The following is a 21,395-nucleotide window of genomic DNA, read 5'->3' as shown; positions in this document are numbered from 1 at the left end:
AGTGAGGAGGGGTGGGTTCCTAGGTGACATAAGGACAGTGGTGGCATTTAAGCTCATTAACTGCCCAAGGACCCTGTTTTTATGCACAGTGAGGAGGGGTGGGTTCCATAGTGACATATGGAGAGTGGTGGCTTTTAAGCACATTAACTGTCCAAGGACCAGGTTCTTATGGAAAGTGAGGAGGGGGGGGTTCTGTGGTGACATAAGGACAGTGGTGGCATTTAAGCACTTTAACTGTCCAAGGACCAGGTTCTTATGGAAAGTGAGGAGGGGTGGGTTCTGTGGTGACATAAGGACAGTGGTGGCATTTAAGCACATTAACTGTCCAAGGACCAGGTTCTTATGGAAAGTGAGGAGGGGTGGGTTCTGTGGTGACATAAGGACAGTGGTGGCATTTAAGCTCATTAACTGCCCAACGACCCTGTTTTTATGCACAGTGAGGAGGGGTGGGTTCTGTGGTGACATAAGACAGTGGCGGCATTTAAGCAAATTAACTGTCCAAGGACCAGGTTCTTATGGAAAGTGAGGAGGGGTGGGTTCTGTGGTGACTTAAGGACAGTGGTGGCATTTAAGCTCATTAACTGCCCAACGACCCTGTTTTTATGCACAGTGAGGAGGGGTGGGTTCTGTGATGACATAAGACAGTGGCGGCATTTAAGCAAATTAACTGTCCAAGGACCAGGTTCTTATGGAAAGTGAGGAGGGGTGGGTTCTGTGGTGACATAAGGACAGTGGTGGCATTTAAGCTCATTAACTGCCCAAGGACCCTGTTTTTATGCACAGTGAGGAGGGGTGGGTTCTGTGGTGACATAAGACAGTGGCGGCATTTAAGCACATTAACTGTCCAAGGACCAGGTTCTTATGGAAAGTGAGGAGGGGTGGGTTCTGTGGTGACTTAAGGACAGTGGTGGCATTTAAGCTCATTAACTGCCCTAGGACCAGGTTCTTATGGAAAGTGAGGAGGGGTGGGTTCTGTGGTGACATAAGGACAGTGGTGGCATTTAAGCACATTAACTGCCCAAGGACCTTGTTTTTATGCACAGTGAAGAAGGGTGGGTTCTGTGGTGACATAAGGACAGTGGTGGCATTTAAGCACATTAACTGTCCAAGGACCAGGTTCTTATGGAAAGTGAGGGGGGGTGGGTTCTGTGGTGACATAAGGACAGTGGTGGCATTTAAGCACATTAACTGCCCAAGGACCTTGTTTTTATGCACAGTGAGGAGGGGTGGGTTCTGTGGTGACATAAGGACAGTGGTGGCATTTAAGCACATTAACTGTCCAAGGACCAGGTTCTTATGGAAAGTGAGGGGGGGTGGGTTCTGTGGTGACATAAGGACAGTGGTGGCATTTAAGCTCATTAACTGCCCAAGGACCTTGTTTTTATGCACAGTGAGGAGGGGTGGGTTCTGTGGTGACATAAGACAGTGGCGGCATTTAAGCACATTAACTGTCCAAGGACCAGGTTCTTATGGAAAGTGAGGAGGGGTGGGTTCTGTGGTGACATAAGGACAGTGGTGGCATTTAAGCTCATTAACTGCCCAAGGACCCTGTTTTTATGCACAGTGAGGAGGGGTGGGTTCTGTGGTGACATAAGACAGTGGCGGCATTTAAGCACATTAACTGTCCAAGGACCAGGTTCTTATGGAAAGTGAGGAGGGGTGGGTTCTGTGGTGACATAAGGACAGTGGTGGCATTTAAGCTCATTAACTGTCCAAGGACCATGTTCTTATGGAAAGTGAGGAGGGGTGGGTTCTGTGGTGATATAAGGACAGTGGCGGCATTTAAGCACATTAACTGTCCAAGGACCAGGTTCTTATGGAAAGTGAGGAGGGGTGGGTTCTGTGGTGACATAAGGACAGTGGTGGCATTTAAGCTCATTAACTGTCCAAGGACCATGTTCTTATGGAAAGTGAGGAGGGGTGGGTTCTGTGGTGATATAAGGACAGTGGCGGCATTTAAGCACATTAACTGTCCAAGGACCAGGTTCTTATGGAAAGTGAGGAGGGGTGGGTTCCACAGTGACATAAGGACAGTGGTGGCATTTAAGCTCATTAATTGCCCAAGGACCCTCTTTGTATGCACAGTGAGGAGGGGTGAGTCCACAGTGCCATAAGGACAGTGATGGGATTTAAGCAGTTTAACTGCCCAAGGAGCCTGTTTTTATGCAAAGTAAGGAAGGGCGTGTTCTGTAATAACATAAGGACAGTAATGGCTTTTAAGTACATTAACTGCCCCAAGGTCCCACTGCTTTAATGCAAAGTGGCGGTGGGTTCCATAGTGACATCAGGACAGTAGTAGTATTTAAGCACATTAACTGCCCCAAGGACACTTTTGGTATGCAAAGTGAGGAAGGGTGGGTTCCATAGAGACTTAAGGACAGTGGTGGCGTTTAAGCACAGTAACTGTCCCAAGGTTCCACTGCTTTTATGCACAGTGAGGGTGGGTTCCATGCACCAAAGACCCTCTTTTTATGCAAAGTGAGGGTGTGTTCTATAATGCCATAAGGACAGTGGCAGCATTTATGCACATTAACTGCCCCAAGGACCCTGCTTTTATGCAAAGGAAGGGTGGGTTCCATAGAGCCTTAAGGATAGTGGTGGCATTTAAGCACTTGAAGTGCACCAAGAAGCCTCTTTTTATGCAAAGTGAGAAAGGGTGGCTTCTATAGTGACATAAGGACAGTCTTAGCATTTAAGTACATTAACTGCCCAAGGACCCTCTTTTTATGCAAGGTAGAGAAGGATGGGTTACATAGTGACATAAGGACAGTGGTGGCATTTAAGCACATAACTGCCCCAAGAATCCTTTTTTTATGCAAATTAGAGAAGGGTGGGTTCTATAGTGACATAAGGACAGTCTTAGCATTTAAGCACATTAACTGCCCAAAGACCCTCTTTTTATGCAAAGTAGAGAAGGGTGGGTTCCATAGTGACATAAGGACAGTGGTGGCATTTAAGCACATTAACAGCCCCAAGGACCCTGTTGTTATGGAAAGTGAGGAAGGGTGGGTACTATAATGACATAAGGCCGTTAATGGCTTTTAAGTACATTAACTGCCCCAAGGACCACATTTTTATGGAAAGTGAGAAAGGGTGGGTTCTATAGTGACATAAGGACAGTGATGGCATTTAAGCAGAATTACTGCCCCAAGGCCCCACTATTTTTATGCAAAGTGAGGGTGATTGTGTTCTATAGACATAAGGTAGGTGGTGGCACTTAGTGCATTAACTGCCCCAAGGCCCCTCTATTTTATGCATAGTTGGGATGGGTGTGTTCCATGTTAAGTGTCCAAGAGCTGAGTCATTGAACAATATTTATCCTTAGCAATATCCTAAACAATGTGATTGGTTAGCATCCCATTTTTCCTTGTACAGGACTATGAATGTATTCTATTATGTACATATCAACTTTTTTTTTTTGGTACGTGCCCCTAGCGGGAACTGAATCCAGGACTCCCTGGTCCACAGGCCGAGGCTCCAACCTCTGAGCCAATCCGGCTAGGGCTGTACATCAACTTTTTAAGTGAAGGTACAATGGCATAGATGTAAGGGATAGCCTAGACCAATGGGTGGTATTATGGGCAATGAGGATTTTACATATTTCCACAAGCTGTGTGTGATGAAAAGGGCATGGGTGGGTCTTTCCTGGTAGGCTGGACTATTAACAATAATTGTGTTAATATTCCAAAGTAAAGGGCATTGAGCGTTAGCATCTCTTCTACAGTCCAAAGGTGCAAAGGATTTTTGTAATCACCTGGAATATGGACATTCCTAATCCTACTTGTTAATTTTTCATGGAACATAGTGAGATCATCAGCACTACCAGGTAGAAATGAAAAAGGAATGGATGATCACTGATTGCGGGTGAGACAAGGTGGAATAACAATTTTGGTGCTTTAATTATCCCAGAACAGCAGGACTCTGCAGAAGCAGGGCAAATACAGTAGGATGCCTTTGGACAAGGCTATGGCAATTTGGACTGGGCAAATTAATTGCTGAACAAAAGACTTGGGTTTTTCGCCAACCACTTGTGAATGCATAAGTGTTTTCCACTGTGATATAATCCAATGGGCAGGATTATGGATATTTAAAATTGGAGTGGACTTAGGGAGCAGAGCTGAAGGGGATGGCTAGGGCTAGGGCTGGGGCGGGGGCTGGGGCTGGGGCTGGGGCAGGGGCTGGGGCTGGGGCTGGGGCTGGGGCTGGGGCAGGGGCTGGGGCAGGGGCAGGGGCTGGGGCTGGGGCTTGATTTGGGGGTTCTGGCATCAGAGGTGGGGAGGAGCTAGGGCCTTTGGAGGCAAGGTACCACAGAATATTGAAAATGTGGGCATCTAATACTCCAACATAAGTTTGAATAGAGGAAGCAAGTCCATAGCAATTCAAGTTTTCTGCCTGATAGGTTGGACTGTCAATTAGTGCAGCATTAAAGATGAGAACAAAGCAAGGCCTGGGGTGGAATGGACCTTCAATTTTCTTTTTATATTCGGTCATAAAGTTAACTTTTTAATTGACTATATCCTATAAAACTTCAGAAATTTTAAGTGATGTCGTTTATTAAGTCAATTTTAAAGTAAAAAACTAGTGAAAAACTTTAATGCCAAATTATTTGACTTTGGATATCTTAGACAAGAAAATTTTAAGCCATTTACGAAAAGGAAATTGAAAAGTAAAAGTTTTAGGAGTCCAAAAGTGAACTCATTAAATGTAATTGAAATTAATTGTACAAATAAAGAATGCCACAATAGTCACTTGAGGCTTACATCTAACCCTAGCACACCACATAATGGAGCTATTTATGACTGACATCCAAGAAATAAGTAGAAATCAAAATCCAACCCCAGCATTAGCCACGGGGTAGATGTTCCTCTTGAAGAAGGCAGGGATTCCTCTTCTGCCACCTGTTGGCCAACGATCATCTGCGATCCATTTTGGTCCTTGCCACGAGTTGGGAAAGGCAGATGTCCTTCAAAAGACCTTGGGCACCACCCAGTGGGCGTGGACGTATGTATGTGGCCTCTCTGCTTCTAACTCCTGATTGGATGAATAAAGACGGTAGGGAGGAGCCATGCTAACTTGGGCTAATTCCATCCTCCATTCATTGGCGGTACCCAATTGTACGGCCCCGTCTGATTGGGCGGATCATGCGGCAATCCAACCCTGACCATCCCACCTTTCACTTTTTGCAGCAAATGCGGAAATGCACGCCATCTTTAACAATGCTGGAGGCCCACCTGGAGCAAAGCCCGCCAAGAATGTACCGCGCAAACCCTGCCCTCCCCCGGGGACATCCACGTGACCAACTGCCATGATATCCGCGTGACACGGCCTTCCATATTGTCCCTGCGGCAAAAGCTGTCCGGAAATGCATGCTGCAAAGACAAAGGCTCGCCATGTTTTGCAATGCGGCAAGTCCTGGCGCCGCCATCTTCTAGCATGTAACAGAATATTTCCACCGCTAAGCCGCGCTCGAGAACAAAGACACCACCACGATGTGGCCTTCCCGCCACTTGCACACTGCGACAAAACTGGACGCGCCATTTTGGACACGCTAACAAAGCGGACCGCCATGCTGAGCGGGACCGAGAGCAAAACGCCATTTTGAACCCTGCTCCTAAGTCATCGCCCTCTCATTTGCAACTAGCTCCTTGCAGGGTGACACAGGCCAGCCCTATTCTTCCAGCTCAGGACACCACAACGCAAGCGAAGCTCCTCACGAGCCCGAAATAAGGTCGTTCGAAATATGTCGCTCATGCCATGCATGTACCTGCCTCTCTGCCTGTCCCTATTACCTCCCTGATTTATACCCAGCACAACCAACTAGGCAACCGCCACTGAGCTGCGCAGCAAACCTAAAGTGGACCGACGCCATATTTCCTCCCCAGCCGAACAAAGCGCTTAGCCCAACTGCACAGTCATCTCCAAGCCAAAGCTGTAAGTCGACTCACAGCACCAAACGATTAGCAGCAAAAATTGGTCGCCACTCCACACAGTACAACGAACCACAGAGAACAACCACTTTTTGAGATACTGGAAAAAAAAATCTAAGCAGGTATCCGCGGCCCCGATGGGCAAGAAAAAAAAATTCAGCAGGTATCCGCGGCCCCGATGGGCAGGAACAAAATTTAAAAAAAAATTAAATAGCAGGTATCCGAGGCCCCGATGGGCCAGTGGTTTGGGGGAAAAGAGGACACAGCAGGTATCCGAGGCCCCGATGGGCTAAGGAGGGAAAAAGATTAAAAAGCAGGTATCCGCAGCCCCGATGGGCAAATTTTTTTAAGTAAATAAATAAAAGCAGGTATCCGCAGCCCTGATGGGCAAAATATAGAAAAGTGGAGGCAATAGAAAGCAAAACCATAGGAAAAAAACCCAACCAAAAAACAGAGGCCTCAACCAAAAAATTCTGCAAAGAAAATTCCTTTAAAATGGAAAATGGCGTAAAAAATGCCTTAAAAATGGCGAGGTGTCAAGAAAATACTGGAACAAAGTTTAGAATTTTTAAAACATCTTATAGAATTTTGGTGAATTCTTTAAAACAAATACGCCATAAAGAGTGATTGGGAGCTGGAAAATGTTCCAGAAAGAACCACACGGGTGAAGATATCTGCTATTAGCAAGATTCCACTCCACCTCAGGAGAAGAAGAAATATGGCGCTGGCAGCAAATTGCAGCGCTTTAAGAAGTGAGGGGGGTTGGGACTCGGGGCGGAGAAAGTGGAAGAGGCGTGGCCTAGAAGATTGAAAGCCAGAGATCTTTGTGGTTTAGCTAGCTTAAAATTTATTCAGTAATGAGAAAAAGAGAGATTTCAAGAGAATAGCAACATATCTGAAAGAACACTTGACTGGAAGAAGGCTTCATTTCTAGTCCAGGAGCCAGAACTTCAATGGGTTTTCAATGGGTTGTCATCTATAAAATGGGGACATTGAGGAAATAAAATTAGATAACTGATGCTAAAGCTCTCCACAAACAATATAACAAAAGAAAAGATTTTAGTTTAGTTTGGTTTTGAAAAAGGAGAAAGAGGAGGTAGAGCTTTGATATGTTAACAAAGTATCCAAATGTATACAACTGCACCACCAAACTTTTGAACCAAGGAAGCTAGGAAGGATCTAGAAGGTTAGAACCTTCTTCAAGGAACTTTCTCTTCCATTATCTAATGTGATACTGAAGGTCTAATTCCTTAGTTTTATAAATTGTGAAATAGACATCCATAAAGGTTACATGATGTACATGAGGTCACACACCATGATCCTGAATCAGAATATTTTCTGATCCAGTACTCTGTCTTTGTATGGCCCCTGATCATAGGATACAGGAAGTGCTTATAAGTCAGATGGTGAGCAACAGAGAGCAAGGAAAGAAAGTAATTTCACAGAATGCCCATTTGACCCCTAAGTAATCAAGGAGTACTATTTGTGACCTGTATCACACAACAACTCCTACAAAGCCAAAGGATACATTGCCCTCCCACTGTCTGAACTGGAAAGTAACAGTATCAGCTGAACATGCCCTCCAGTCTCCAGATAAATAGTAAAGTATGCAAAATTTCATCCTTAAAGGGAGCATTCCATTTTCTAATTGGTCTTGGTTCACACAAAAAAGTAATCTGATTTATTTCAAATGATGGATATTTTATTACAAAAGTGGTACCCTTGAGAAGACAATGCTTAACACAAAGAGAATTTAATAATCGAATTTCATTCTGAAAGATAATTTTCCACAGGAGCCCTCCTGAACACTTCAAAATTAAACTACAGAGCCAAAACCTACAAACAAGGCCTGCTATAAAATTTCACCCTAATTTAAGCTTTCACAACTTCCTAGTGAAACAAATAGGGAGAAAAAAATTGTTCCTTGTATAGATAGGTAAATTGAGATGGAAGGATGTCAATTTCTTCTATTTTGATTAAAAAAACTAGTAACAGCATGAGGTCACAGACTAGAGGTCCTTGGACTCAGATAACTTTCATTGCACTAAAGTGAAAAAACTCTTGACAAGAGTACCTTGTGTGTCAGATCTCTCTAGTGAGAATTATGGGATTTATATGGAGTTTAAAATCACTGGCCCTGACTGGTTTGGCTCAGCGGTTAGTGTCAGCCTATGGACCGAAGGGTTTCAGGTTTGATTCCGATCAAGGGCGCATGCCTGGGTTGCATGTTCCATCCCCAGCTCTGTTCTGGGTCTTGTGGAAGGCAACCAATCAATGGGTCTTTCTCATATCCATGTTTCTCTCTCTCCCCCCTCCCTCCCTTCCACTCTAAATATCCTCTGGTGAGAATTAACAAAAAATAATCACTGTAATGATCATAGTATATTTGAAAAATAATGATACCTGTAAAAGGTAGTAGCTACAACCACTTTGATATCACTCAATCATCGGGAAAAAAATGATTATAACCAAGTAGTATTCCCTTAGCACCTGGGATCTCAGTCTGGACTTACCAGGAGGACCTAAGAAACAAACCAACTACCACTAGCAGCAATACTATCAGGCCACCTAACTAGTCTTTTTTTCTTTCTTTCTTTCCTTTTTTGTTAATCCTCACCTGAGGATATTTTTCCTTTTTTTTTTTAGATAGAGTAGAAGGGAGTGAGGGAGAGAAAGAGAGAGAGAGAAACACCAACGTGAGAGAGACATTGATTGTTTGCCTTCCACACAACCCCAACCGAGCCGGGGATTGAAACTGCAACCCAGGCATGTGCCCTTGGCCAGGAATCAAACCCATGACCATTTGGTGCGTAGGCCAACACTCTATTCACTGAGCCACATTGACCAGAGCCCACCTGACCAGTCTTCAACTCCATCTCTATAGGCCATTAAATAATAGTATCACTAGGAATCTGACCCCACTATAGAATTGAACCTATTTCACCGTATTGTGTCAACATGGGCTACCACTTGTTAACATAACTAGGTCTGTCAAATACAGCTCTATCCAAAAGAATTTTTTACAATTGTGGAAATATTCTATATTTTTTAGACCTTGGGTTATGGAAATTTTTCTTCACACTCAAAGGGCACCAACTACAAAAAAAATTGACTTTATGAAATTAAAACACTTTGTTTCACAAAAACACCTTAAAAGGTGAAAAAACGAGCTATAAACTAGTTGTCCTGGGGTTCAGTGTTCAGGCCCTGGTTCCCAGAGGGTGGCCAGGCTAGTAGATTACTAACATTGGTTGTGACAGTAATTTCTTTCATGAGATCGGTGAGATTAAACTGCCAAACTGGTGATAACATGATGATTTTGGGTGACTCTCACTCACATTGGGCAAAGGACATTCGCAGGCTCTAGGCTATCAAGGTCTACTGCAGATACTTAGGCTCAAAGAACTGCAGAAGCCAGAAATCTCTAGTTTTTAGGTACAAACAGGTTCCAAAGAGTAGTTGTATTGGAAGTAGCAACAGTGTTGTTACCTTTTAAATCAGCCAGGTATGGTACATTTGACAGTTTAAAAATAATAATAATAATGAAATGTTTTCTGGACCTGAAAAGGAAGAGATGGTACATGGACATTATGAAAAATTTTCAGATAAACTGTTATTTTTGGTTGTTCTTAAAAGTATTACAAATGGCCCAGCCAGTGTGACTCAGTGGTTGAGCATCAACCCATGTACCAAGAGGTTGCCAGTTCGATTCCTGGTCAGGGCACATGCCCGGGTTGTGGGCCTGATCCCCAGTGCAGGGCATGCAGGAGGTGGCCAACTGATGTTCGCTCTCATCAATGTTTCTATCTCTCTCTCCCTCTCCCTTCCTCTCTCTAACAAAAAAGAAAGAAAGAAAGAAAGAAAGAAAGAAAGAAAGAAAGAAAGAAAGAAAGAAAAAATATTTTTTAAAAAAAGTATTACAAATGTCCCCCCTTTTCCCCATTGACCCCCCTCCTTCCCACTACTGACTTCTTCACATGAACTGTTGAATAAACAAATATATAAGTGCCTCTTCTGTGCCTCTTATTCTAGATCTTCATTGCGAAATTACTGTACTTCACATGAGCCCATGAATTTTATAATACATTTAATCAGATTAGCTATATAGAAAGGGACTCTATAAAAATATTTGCCTAGAACCCTGCATCATACCTTGGAGCATCCCTGCTCTCTCCTGCCATTTATCACTTTCAGGCTTTACTTAACCCAAATCCATGGCATACAGTGGAATTATATCAAAGAAGACATCAAGTTCTCTTTTTTTAAAATTCCAGTTATTTTACCTCTAGGCTTGCTGCTTTGTTAACCTATGCTTCCTCTTCCTTGCTCGAGTTAAAAAAAAAAAAAAAAAAAAAAAAAAAAAAAAAAAGGCGGGAATTACCCAATTTATTTATTTGAATCATCTTCACATGAGGATATTTTACATTTATTTTCAGATAAAGTGGGAGGGGGAGAGAGAGAGAAACATCGATATGAGAGACACACATCGACTGGTTGCCTACCGCAGGACCCCGACCAGGGACAGGGACGAACCGCAACTCAGAATCGAACCCCCGACTCATTGGTCCACTGGCCGACTTTCTAATTGCTTAGCCCAACCGTCAAGAGCAAAAGGCGGGAATTACACAATTTAGCCACCAGATGGCAGCATGAAATTAGCAAAGAAACACTGAGCCAGCATGAGGAGCCCAGGGCTTACAGGAAGGAAGCCCAGTTAAGGTCTGAGTTGAAGGGGAAAATGCCTCATTTAACCAGTATCAGAAGAAAGACAGAAGGAAAAGTACTCAACTTCCTCTCATTTGAACACCCTCCCTCCCCCTCGGTTGAAGTTTGTCCTTGGCTTTGATTCAGTGCCATTTACAGAGGGCTTTGATAAAACATTCAGTATCAAATTAGCAGGCTGATGGGGCTATCATCAGTGAAAAGTAGTTAAAGGAACAAAGACATATTATGAAAAAGAGAATACTTGGGGGAGGTCTCTTTACAAACATAAGTACTGTCTGCTGTGGAAGAAAGAGATGATTGGCCTTGTATGTAGGTCAATATAAATAATGCTGTCTGAATACATTGTCCAAAGGTGGAACAGACCACCTCCAGAACTGGTGAGATGCCAGTCCCTGAAGGTATGCAAGCCTGTGGTGGATTTTGTAGGAATGCTGTGGAGATAACCATCAGGTAGTAGTGTTGGACCACATGCCCTGCAACAAGATTCTATTTAGCTCAAGATCTTATGAACCTCATCAGAGTATTTGGGGAATTCCTGCAATCCTTCCTCACGGCACACACATTGATGGTGTACTTCAAGGGTATATTAGGATGTTGGGGAAAGTTTTTATGTTTATGAAAAATGAACATGGAGTTATACATGTTAAAGCTCAATGAGTATATACTTAATTGTAAATTTAACTATGCATATACTTTACATCTAAGTTTAAAATCTTATAAAAAAAATATTGAATTCTATTCCTGATATACATATGGAAGTGTCAGAGTATAGGGAAGTCTGCAATTTACTTTGAAATGCATCGAAGTGTAAGATGAGTTCATAGATTCATAGATAAATGGTTATATGATTAAAAACAAGTATAATAGCATGTTAATGGTAGAACATTTGTGGTAGGTCTTCACTGTACTAGTCTTTCATCCTTGCTGCAGGATTGAAAATTTTCATAATCAAAATGTTGAGGGCAGGTGAATGAGGGAAGAGGGAACTTCAAGGAGTCATCATCCACTGAAGCAACCATTACAATGGTCAGAATCAACTTTTTCAAAACTCTAGAATCTAATTAAAAAAAAAAAGTGCCCAGCTGGTGTGGCTCAGTGGTTGAGCGTCAACCCATGCACCAAGAGGTCGCCAGTTCGATTCCCTGTCAGGGCACATGCCCAGGTTGTGGGCCCGATCCCCAGTGGGGGCATGCAGGAGGCGGCCAATCGATGTTTTCTCTCATTGATGTTTCTATCTCTCTCTCCGTCTCCCTTCCTCTCTTTAAAATCAATAAAGAGAAAAAAAAACAAAACAAAACTACAGCAAGCAGAGGAGTGCTTAATGAAGAAAGACTGCTAAGAAACAGTAAGAGAGCATTGTGGCATTATTGCTTACCAACCTACCACTCCTCATTTCTTGTTGAACCGCTGCTGTTCGGATGGCAGCCTGCAGGCCTGTTGTGGTTTACTGGTGCCAGAAGGGACAATTGTACACCTTGTTCTGTAATTAAAAAAAAAAAAAATACAGACATTACTACAACAAAACATACATGATACTATTATGATCAATTGAAGGCTAAATATTTAGATAACCTAGATGAATTGGACAAATTCCAAGATATATACAAACTACCAAATCTGGCTCAAGAAGAAACAGAAAACCTGAACAAATAAGATTAAATCAGTAACATAAAACCGCCCAACAAAGAAAACTTCAGGGCCAGATGGCTTCACTAGTGAAATCTACCAAAAGTTTGAAAAATAATTAGCAGCAATAATTTTCACTCTTCCAAAAAATAAGAGTAGGAAACATCTCCTAACTCATTCTATCACATCAAAGGCAGACAAAGATACTACAAATAAAACTACAGATTAATATTCCATATGTATATAGATGCAAAAATTCTCAACAAAATACTAGCAAACCAAATCCAGCAGCATATTAAAAAGGTTATAAGCCATGCTCAATTGGAATTTATCCCAGGAATGCAACACTGTTTTAATATATGAATATAAATCAGTGTAATACACCACACTGAAAGAATGTAGAAAACAACATCTTAATTGATGCAGAAAAAGTATTTCATAAAATCCAACATTTTATCATTATAAAAACAGTCGACAAACTAGGAATAAAGGGGAACCTCCTAAGCACTATAAAGGGCATTTATTTATTTAAAAACACAGGTAATATCACACTCAATGATGAAATTCCAAAAGCTTTCCCACTAAGATCAAGAACAAGACAAAGATGTCCACTTTCACCACTGCAATTCAAAACTGTCCTGAAGTTCTAACCCCAACAACTAAGCAAGAAAAGTTATAAAATGTATCAAAAATTGGGCCTGGGCTGGTTTGGTTCAGCAGTTAAAGCATTGATCCCCAGCACCAAAGGGTCGCAGGTTCGATTCTGATCACGGGCGTGGACCTGAGTTGCAGTTTCCATTCCCCACCCAGGTCAGGTCATGCAGGAGGCAAACAATCGATGCGTGTCTTTCACATCAATGTTTCTCTCTCTCTCCCTCCCTTTCACTCTATCTTAAAAAAAAAAGGAAAAACACTATGGAAAAATATCCTCAGGTGAAGATTAACAAGAAAAAGAAAAAGAAAGAAAAAACTTTTTTAAAGCATCAAAATTGGAAAAGTAGAAGTAAACTATTTCTATTCGTAAATGACATACAGAAAATACTATTAGAGCTAATAAATTAATAAATGAATTTAGCAATGGTGCAGGATTCAAAATCAGTTTTATTTCTATACACTAGCAATGAACAACTTAAAAGGGAAATTAAGAATATTATTTACAAAAGCCAAAAAGTGGAAATAGCCCAAATGTCCATCAACAGCGACTGGATAAAAATGTGGTATAGCCCTGGCCGGTTTGGCTCAGCGGTTAGAGCGTCGACCTGCGGTCCGGAGAGACCCGGGTTCGGTTCCCGCTAAGGGCGCGTACCTCAGTTGCAGTTTGTCCCCGGCCCTGATTGGTCGTGCGGTGGCAGCCATTCGATGTGTCCCTTTCACATCGATGTTTCTCTCTCTATATCTCTTCCTCTCTGTCCCTCCCACTCTATCTGTACAAAAAATGGAAAAATGTCCTCAGGTGGGAATAAAAAAAAAAAAAAAGTACATCCTGATGGTAAAAAAAAAAAAAAAAAAAAAAAAAAGTGGTATATCCATACAATGAAATATTATTCAACAATAAAAAATGAAGTACTGAGATATGCTACAAGACAGATGAGTCTGAAAAGCATACTAATTAAACACACACACACAAACCACATATTGCATGATTCTATTTATGCAAAATATTCAGACAAAGAAATTCCATTGAGTCAAAAAGGAAATTAGTAATTGCCAGCGTTGGAAGGAGGGGGTTAATGGGAAGTGGTTGCTTAGTGGGAGAGGTTTTCCTTTGGAGGTCATTAAAATGGTCTGGAACTGGCCCTGGCCGGTTTGGCTCAGCGGTTAGAACGTCGGCCTGCGGTCCAGAGAGACCCGGATTTGGTTCCTGCTAAGGGCACGTGCTTTGGTTGCAGTTTGTCCCCGGCCCCAGTTGGGTTCATGTGGGTGGCAACCACTTGATGTGTCTCTCTCACATGGATGCCCCCCCACCCCGCGTCTGAAGATAAGTGTAAAAATGTCCTCGGGTGAGGATAAAAAAAAATTTTTTTTTAAATGTGCTGGAACTGGATAGTGAAGATAGTATGCAAAACATTTGAATGACTAAATGTCACTGAATTACATATACACTTCAAAATGGTTAAAATAGTAAGTTTATGATTTGTGTATTTTATCACAATCTTTTCAATGTTGGGGGGAAGTGGGGATGCGATGGAAACAGTGGGGCCCTGAAGCACAGTGCAGAACGTCTGACTACCCTTGTAGAGAGCGGCCGGCAGCTTCCAGCCATCTCAGCTCCCCGCTGAGGTACCGCACCAGCCACCGAAGCTATCTTGGATTTTCCAGCCTTAATCAAGCTCCCAGTTGCAAGGAGATGCATGAGTGGCTTCAGACAATGCCACAGAAACATGAGAAATAATAAAGTGTCGATATTTTAAGCCAAAAAAGTCGGAATGTGAGTGTAGCCCAGCAGAAATCAAAGCTTACTCTCTTGAGAAGGATGAGAAAAGAAGAGACTGCAGCTCACTCACCTCTTAGAAATCATTCAACAAATAAACTTAACTTTGAATGAAATAATCCACAACAAATTGATCTGGCCCCAAGCCCGACTCTCATAGGCCCACTCGGGTAAAAGAAGTGTAGCCAGATCCCGACCAGGCTGTGCTAAGTAGCCGACTGCCACGACCCGTGCGCAGAGGAAGGGCGCCGGCTCGGTGTCACGCGCGCACGTGGAACACCGCAAGGGCGCTGGGCACCTGCGTGCTGTGAACCTCGCGGAGCCACACCGCTCCGTCAAGTGCAGCCTAAAAGACATAATCTAGGGCCCAGGCCCAGGCGCGCCCCAGGTCAAGGTGGTCTTCCAGGAAACCCAACGGAGTTGTCGTTGATCGCTGCCAAAGGCATCCACACCGGCCAGTTCCTGTGGAAAGAAGGCTCAGCTGAACCTTGGCAATGTGCGCCCAGTGGGCACCATGCCTGAGGGCACCATCCTGCGTTGTCTGGAAGAGGAGCCCGGTGACCGGGGCAAGCTGGCCCCAGCCTCTGGGAAGTAGGCCACCATCATCTCCCACAACCCTAAAACCGAAAGGACCAGAGTGAAGCTACACTCAGGTTCCAAGAAGGTCATTTCCTCCGCCAACAGAGCTGTAATTGATGTGGTCTGCGGAGGCGGCCGCATTGATAAGCCCATCCTGAAGGCGGGTGGTGCCTACCACAAGTGTAGGGCACAGAGGAACGCTGGCCACGTGTGGTGGGTGTGGCCATGAACCCAGTGGAGCATCACCTCAGAGGCGGCAACCCCTAGCGCATCGCCAAACCCTCCACCATTGGAGGCCCCTCCTGGCTGCAAAGTGCTTCTCATCACTGCCCATGGGACTGGGCATATATGGGGAACCAAGACTGTGCAGGAGAAAGAGAATTAGGACTGGGGTCTCAATAAAGTTTGTCCTCCTGCCAAAAAGAATGAGAAGAATAGCCGTACTTGCCACTCAGAGCCACATATAATTTCTTTCTCATCGCCTCTTACATTAATCCTCTTCAAATTAGGATATTAGACTATTTCACTGAGTTATTTTTCTGGTTGATATCTACTAATGTCATGGGTGTTCTTAGGTCGGTGGTTCTCAAAGAGCGGCAGGTCCAACAAACCAGCAGCATCAGAATCACTTCAAGTTGTTTGTGTTGCCTTCCTTTTTTGGCAATGATAATAATTACCACTGCTGCCCGGCCAGTGTGGCTCAGTGGATGAGCGTTGACCCATGCACCAAGAGGTCGCCGGTTCCATTCCCTGTCACGGCACATGCCCAGGTTATGTGCCCAATCCCCAATGTGGGACATGAAAGAGGTGGCCAGTCGATGCTCTCTCTCATAGATGTTTCTATCTCTATCTCCTTCTTCCTTCCTCTCTCTAAAATCAATAAAGAATAAATAAAGAAAGAAAGAATCACCACCGCACATTTAGCACTTATTCCATGCCAATAGCTTTAAGTACAAGATGTCCTAAAAAATGTATGCAAGGTGTCTGTAGATTCTATTACATTTTTTAAATTACATGTATTTTAATAAACACTGGCTTTAAAATTATTCAAAGTTGTGTATACATTTTTGGGGATACCCTGTATATTATTTCATTTCCTTCTCACGAAAGTCATTATAAGTCATCTTCATTACACAGATGCAAAAATCCATCGCAGAGATGTGAGGTAACCTGCCCAGGGTCCCACAGCTGCGAATTGAATGGGCTGACACTTGCATTCTAAGGCACTGTCATCGTCCAATCAAGTTCAGTGTGAGAATAGGATAGTTTGCTTTTATCTCAGTGAAGATTTTTCTTACCCAAAATGCAAAGGTTCCTAGGGAGTTCTTTTCCTTATTTCCATGCAAACATATTTCTTCAGATCCTGTTCCCCCAATTCCTGCAGCAAAAATAATGTCGTGTTATTGTATGTCGTCATCAGGGAACAGATAGCAAGATAGAAGGAGATGAGCAATAACACAGCATGTTGTCCAGACATAAAAATCAACCATAACCACTGCAAATTACCAAGTAAACCACATCAAACTCTGGTGCAAAGAGATACCTGCAGATTTTAAAACAGGCGATGTAGAGGTGAGACCAGCACAATGGTGAAGTAAGGAATACCTGTCTTCATCCCCCCCCCCCCCCGTGAAAAACAACAGTTAGACAGTCATCCATGAAGGAAAATGACTCTGAAATTCAATTAAGAACCTACACAAACACAGAGGAGCAAAAAAAAAAAAAAAAGGAGAATTACCACACAGAATTGCTGAGGAGATCAGCTTAGTTGAGGTCTCTGGAGATAGCTAGGAGGAAAGAAGAAGGGGGAGGGCTATCAGAATTAGTCACGTGGCAAGCACCATCATGATCTTTAGTGGTCTACTGTGTGGAGAACCCCAGAAGCCTTAGTGCCTAAGGATCCCAATAGGTCACATGAGAGCCGTGGACCCCTCACAGTTTTTCACAGTGGAGGACCCTGTAATGTTTGTCAGTGCAGACCCTAGCAGTTTGCTTGACAGAGGACACCAATAGCTTTCACCACCAAGTCAATCAAAACCATCACCACCACAGACCTCCACCCCCAGAAAGGAAGATACAGCTGCATCCACCCCCGAGATTGAGTTACTGTTGTGCTGCCCCAGGAAGAGGTCAGCCCCCCAAACCCTATGCATACTACAGACCCCAAAACTTGGCTGCTCTGTCTGTGCCTGCAGTTTAGACCCCAGTTCCATGACTACTTCATATGCACCCGTGCTGCAGACATCAGATATGCAGTTGCCATTGGTGTATCTGTATTTTAGATCCCAGAGTACCATGAGTGTGGGCTAGTCATTACCCTGGACCCAGAGCTCCTGGATCTGCAGGCATCTGCACTCCAGACCCCAGATTCATGGCCACTTCGAATGTACCCACATCTCAGCCACTAAAGCCATCTCTGCTGCAGGCTAGCCAGTACTCTGGACCCCAGAGCCACTATCGCAAGGGTGCCTATATTCTAGACCCCTACTCCATGAGTGCCTGAACATCAGACATCAGTACTATCACCACGACCACGAGGGCAGTCATGCACTCAACCCAGCACTAAGAGGAACACCCTAGGACATGACATCCCCCATGGAAGAAAAAGAGATCAGGAAGTTCCCAGAAGCCCTCACTACTGAAAACCCCAACAGACCTCAGCATGCCTGTGGACACTTGAAACCTTGTCCATTGAGGACACTTGCAATCTTTGTTGAAACTGGCCTCAGCTGATGGAGCTGCTTGGAGACTACAGCTATTGGCCTTTCCTGGAACCAGATCCATTATATGCTACCCAGCCAGGACCCTGATATCCACCACCTGGTGAAGGTCTTTCCCCAACAAAACCAGTCTAAAAGTCTGGAAGTGATGACTACTCCATAAAATGCACAGATGTCAAAGCAAGGCTACAAGAAACCCCCCCAAAATAGAGGAAACATGACACCATCAAAGGAATATAATAATTTCCAGTAACCAACCCCAAAGAAATAGAGTTTTATGATTTGCTGGACAAAGATTTAAAAATAAATGTTTTATGGAAACTCAGTGAGCTACAAGAAAGCAAAGACAGATACTCAATGAAATCAAGAAAACAATACATGAACAAAATGAAATGTTCAACATAAAGACAGAAATAAAATAGAATCAAACAGAAATTGTGAAGTTAAAAAATACAACGAGTGCCCTGGCTGGTTTGGCTCAACGGCTGGAGCGTCGGCCTGCGGACCAGAGAATCCCAGGTTTGGTTCCTGCTAGGGGCACGTACAAATAAAATAAAATAAAATAAAATAAAATAAAATAAAATAAAATAAAATAAAATAAAAAAATAAAATAAAATAAAATAAAATATACAATGAGTGAAATGAAAAGTGCAATAGAGAACATAAACAGTAGACTTGATCAAGCAGAAGAAAGAATCTGTGAACTCAAAATAAGGTCATTTGAAATGAAATAGAGGAGTCCGGCCGGTGTGGCTCAGTGGTTGAGCGTCGACCCATGCACCAGGAAGTCGCCTGTTGGATTCCCCGCCAGGGCACATGCCCAAGTTGTGGGCCCGATCCCTACTGAGGGGCACGCAGGAGGTGGCCAATCGATGTTCTCTCTCTCTCTCTAAACATATTTTTTAGAAAATTAAAAAAAGAAATTGGTGATGGACTTTATTCTGAAGGCATTAGAAAAGCATTGAAGAATTTTTATCACCAAATGTTAGTGTTTGGGGTGAACAATCTGGCAATTCTATTAAGATGACCTCATTAGAAGTAGAGAGGCTAACCTCTCTTATGGCCATCCTCGCCCTTCTAGTCTTAATCTTATTACCTTAATTCAGACCGTAGATGAATGAGGAGGGCCCAGGAGGTTAAAATTGGAGAGTGGGCAGTGTACTACTAAACAGCTCTAGAAAGAGAAATAGCCAATTTCAAGCTTGCCTACAAGATCAAGTTCAAGCTCCTTAGTTCATGAAAGACATTCATTACTGGATCTTAGAAGCTTATCATCTAACTCAGGAGCAGCAATTTGAGACAACAGATTAGACACTTGGTGGAAATGGCCATGAGGATACTAGAACCTGAAGTTACTCACAGCCCAGCTGGGAAATCAGTCCACAAAATTAAATATAATGTTATGCTAAAAGAAATAAATGCCATGGAAGTATGGAACAGACTGACAAACCTCAGAGGGAAGAAGGGTGGGGGGTTGGGAAGAGATATATCAAAGAACTTATATGCATATATGCATAACCAATGGACACAGACAATAGTGTGGGGAAAGCAGGAGCGGGTGGGAGCTGGGAGGAGGTGGTCGATGGGGAGAAAAGAGGGGAACATCTGTAATACTTTCAACAGTAAAGATAAAAAATATTAAAATAAATAAATAAAATTTAATTTAATTTTAAAAAGAAAGAAAGAAATGCTTCCTCCTTTTCCTCGGGCCACTTTCCACCCTGGCCACTGCCCCATATTCCAGGACCTTTCAGACATTTCTTCAACTCCAACTCCCCTATTAAGTTGTATATACCCTTTCTGCCCCATTTCCTCCAGCCAAGTCAGAGAATTTGAGTGGAGGTAAGATTTTGATGGCTAATCATGAGTGAATTAAGTTTGTCTACTATTAGCATGGCCGGTGTGGCTCAGTGGTTGAGCATTGACCCATGCACCAAGAGGTCGCCAGTTTGATTCCCGATCAGGGCACATGCCCAGGTTGTGGACCCAATCCCCAGTGGGGGGCATGCAGGAGGCGGCCAATTGATGTTCTCTCTCATTGATGTTTCTATTTCTCTCTCTCCTTCTCCCTTCCCCTCTCTTGATAAGCAATAAAGAAAAAAAAATTTTTTTTTAAAAGAAAAGAAAATAAAAAAAGTTGTTCTACTATTCTTAGATAAAATGCTTCCATTTGAGAAAATCCTGATTGAGGTGAAATTCCAAATATAGGTTTTGTATATGTGGCTGACTATTCTCATATGTAGGGCTGACTGTGTGGTATACCAGGTCTATATGGTTCTGGGAATCATGATGAAGTCAGATAACTTTCCACTGACATACTACAACCAATAGAAAGATTGACTATATCGCCCGGCCAGTGTGGCTCACTGGTTGAGCATCAACCCATGCACCAAGAGGTCGCCAGTTCGATTCCCAATCAGGACACATGCCCAGGTTGTGGGCCCGATCCCCAGTGAGAGGCATGCAGGAGGCAGTCAATCGATGATCTCTCTCATTGATGTTTCTATCTCTCTCTCCTTCTCCTTTCCTCTCTCTCTAAAGTCAATAAAAGAAAACAAAAAAAAAAATTATTTAAAAAAGAAAGATTGACTGTATCACAGAGAAGACCAGGGGTAGATTGTTAACTTGATGTTTCTGGGCTGACATTGACCATATATGATAGTGGAATGGAAGGCTTTGTCCTCTGAAGAGCTGTGCTGAGCCATAATAGAGCCTGAGGCAAAAGAAATATGTGTGTTCCCACTGTCACAAAAGAAACATTCAAACCTGTGAAGAACTTTTGTGAGTTTATTTTATTTTTTAATCCTCACCCGAGGATATATATATATATTTTTTGCTTTATTGATTTTAGAGAGAGACGAAGTGAGAGGGAGAGAGACACAGAGAGAGAAGCATCGATGAGAGAGAACATTGATTGGCTGCCTCCTGCATGCCCCCAACTGGGGACTGAGCCCACAACCTGGGCTTGTGTCCTGACTGGGAATTGAACCAGCAACCTCTTGGTGCATGGGTCAACGCTCAAACACTGAGCTACACCGGCTGGACCACCTGAGGATATTTTTCTGTTTATCTTCTGATAGAGTGGGAGGGAGGGAGAGAGAGGTAGAGAGAGAGAGAAACATCGATGTGTCATCTACTGGTTGCCTCCCACACAACCCCCACCTGCAACCAAGGTATGTGCCCTTGACTGGAATGGAACCTGCAACTCATTGGTCCTCAGGCTGATGCTCTAACTACTGGGCAAAAACGGTGGGGGCTATTTTGTGAGTTTATTTGAGCCAAACTGTCCACAATTGCTGGGAAGCAAAATCTTAAGGAACTGAGATAATGCTCCAGAGAATGGCAGTTTTGCACATTATTTTATACGTTACAGTCATCAAAAGAAAA

The 21,395-nt window shown here is 43.2% G+C and overlaps 1 pseudogene; it reads left to right on the top strand.

The window, feature by feature from the left end:
* Window positions 1-14,387: 14,387 nt before the first annotated feature.
* Window positions 14,388-15,673, top strand: LOC118636040 (annotated as a pseudogene).
* The last annotated feature ends 5,722 nt before the right edge of the window (window positions 15,674-21,395 follow it).

The sequence above is a fragment of the Molossus molossus genome, unplaced genomic scaffold, assembly GCF_014108415.1.
Source record: "Molossus molossus isolate mMolMol1 unplaced genomic scaffold, mMolMol1.p scaffold_m16_p_2, whole genome shotgun sequence".
Lineage (NCBI taxonomy): Eukaryota > Metazoa > Chordata > Mammalia > Chiroptera > Molossidae > Molossus > Molossus molossus.
The sequence above is the reverse complement of the archived record's forward strand: the minus strand, read 5'-3'. Positions and strand labels throughout refer to the sequence as shown.